Genomic DNA, 3004 nt, shown 5'->3' on the forward strand with positions numbered 1-3004 from the left:
GATACATATCATGAACATTATTATTATATGAAGTTGAATTTTTTTACAGTTTTTTATACTCGACCCCTATTCAGTATTTTTGTATTATTCATATTATACCTATGTTACGTTACATCAATGAAATTGAATTTTTAAATTATATATAACTCAACTCTGACAAGATAACCTAGGTATATTAGTATGTTTATAAATGTTTTAACGTTTTTGAAGACCTACGAAATTATTTGAATTTTGAATGACGACCGTCGATCGGGCATACCGTTGTTAATTACTATAGTAATATAATGTATGCTATTCACAGGAATAAAAAAAAAAAGTTTGACTTGGCAAATAGCTTATCATTAAATACATATTTTCATCGATCAATTTTTAAGGGTTATGCAAATATTGTGTATATTTATTTTTTTTGTATAAGAATTAGGTAATGTTTTGTGAATTGTATTGTCACCAGTTCAAGGAATTAGAAACTAAGCGTTTTCATTTTGTCATTGACAGACGTGGATTTTTCTATCAAGTCCTTGTAAGTAATATTAGTTCATAAGTGAAAATGTGTGCAAGCGATGACACGTTTACTCAGAAAAAATATACACTCGCATATACCTATGTAACATAATTAATATCCATCAATTAAAGAATAGTTTTAAATTTAGATTTGTCATTGATTAATTTTTAATTGATACGTAGTAAAAATGATAATAAGGAAAATGATGCTGTAACAAAAAATTTCAAACGAAATTATGCGATTCCATGTACCTGACCATATTACTTACCACCTACCTTCCTGTATAATTATTCGACACTGAGATATCTACTTAAAATATGATCAGATATTTGAAACTTGAATTTGAAAATTACCAATTTAGCATATACCAAACCCGTTTTTGCTGGCAGTGACCGTGTAAGCAATGCAATAATGTCGATTTTGCGTCATAGATATTATTAAATAAAAAATATATATGTCACGACCATTTCGCGAAATCGATCTTTTCACGAAATGAATGTCCAGTTCACGAACTTTACGCTCATACACATAGTGAAATCCGTGGTAGTATTCTTTAACCGGATTATTATTTTTATCCATTTCACGAGACAGACATACGTTTTATGACTGAACAATTTTTTCGTGAAATCGACACTCTCTTGGAGTACAATTTGCGTAATAAATTCGAACATTTTATTAATTTTGATTCCAACCGGAAAAATGTACAAAAAAAACTTCCGCAGTAGGTAATATTATAAACATCAGCTAGTTTGAATGTTCCCACATAAATATCAATGAACTGCTTGTTCCACTTGTTTCAAATTTCTAATCACAAAATAAAATCTAATAAATAATAAATATTATGGTAACCATCATAATAATCGGTCGTTTTCAATAAACCAAAAATTAAAAAATATATATTTCACTAAAAATCAAAATCTAGCAATATAATTACATAATATTGTTGTTATAATATATAGGAGGTAGACAGGTAGTTTATCTTCTATTAGACTAATGTTACAAAATTATATACAAATATCGAATTGCCTAGACGTACGAATAAATTAACAATAAATTATAATATTATTATGTCGATTTCACAGTTCTAAGAATATTAGGCCATATTCTAACCTACTAAAGTTGTTGCAATGTGTGCTGTCTTCAGGCGTACTCACGTGATATCGAAACATTTGGTAAGTACATAATAAGTACATTGATTTCGGCGTTTTTTTAAAAATATTACTTACAAGTATTGTGAAAAACCGGTCGTAAGAAAAAAATTATTTACTTTTCTGTGGTTTCTTATGTAGCAACATATCCTATAGCCAAGTCCATCTGTGTTACTGGTTCATTTTTGGTATGCTATTTTTGTGGATAGCATTCAGATCAACTACCCGTGGGCCAGTGTATGAATACGTTATGTGGAAAAATAATATATAATTTTTTATTCTTCATAAAGGAAATAGTTTTTTATCGTATCGGTTTATACAATTAATTGTATCGTATACATAAAAATCTAGTTCATCAAAATAAATAAGTATATACTTAAAATATTACTTGAGCAAATAAGTATTGTAAAATAATAGTATTTTGTTTATTCCGTTTTAATTTTTTAAAAGTGTCAAATCACAAATCAAAAATCAAATCATGTCATACACTCATGCCTATACACTTTTTATAGTAATTTACATTTTTAGTTCAAACATTTTATTAATTTTAATTTAATTTTTAATCATTAAAATTGCATTGTTATTAAATAATCTTGTTATTAGGGCATTATGTTAATTGTATGTTATAATAGTTAGGCATTTTTCTTATCACAAGGCTAAATCTGAAAAAAGTTATCATGTTATAAAGTATAAAAAATGTTTTTTTTTTTAAATCTATAGACAAATAGTATGTTTTTATTTAATCTTGATCTATATTTATATTATGCATTTGTATAAATATTATTTATAAAAAACATCTGTTGCCGGAATCCACGACCTACAAAGTTACAGTTTTTGAATCTATTAAACGAATGATTAGACACATAATTAGATAAATAAAAATATCTACTCTTATGAGTACAAAATGTTTCGTATCTGTAGTGAGTGTAATGGATTTTGCATTTTGTATAGGTATAAATGTACAATACATTTTAACTTATAAGAAAAGAACAAAAACACAAAAATAAAATATTTTAATAATCAAAACTCTACGTAGGTGGGTAGAACATTATTTTCTATAAAATAATAATCGATAATAATAAAACAAAAATAGTAAAGATAATAATTGAAAAATGGCCAAGTTCCAGACTTGTTCTGTTTCATCCGAGGAAAACCTGAGACCGTCCAATTGTTTAACACTATATATTATATTTTAAATTTATTGTTGTATATATTTGGAACATTGTTAAAATAAACAGTCAAATGATAAAATTCAATCAGATTTAAGAATAATTCATAACGGTTTGATACATCAAACGTGTATCCGTATAATCATTTTAACAACCATATAGTACCTATAATAGGCCAGGGATCT

The sequence above is a fragment of the Acyrthosiphon pisum genome, unplaced genomic scaffold, assembly GCF_005508785.2.
Source record: "Acyrthosiphon pisum isolate AL4f unplaced genomic scaffold, pea_aphid_22Mar2018_4r6ur Scaffold_20908;HRSCAF=22505, whole genome shotgun sequence".
NCBI classification, from domain to species: Eukaryota; Metazoa; Arthropoda; class Insecta; order Hemiptera; family Aphididae; genus Acyrthosiphon; species Acyrthosiphon pisum.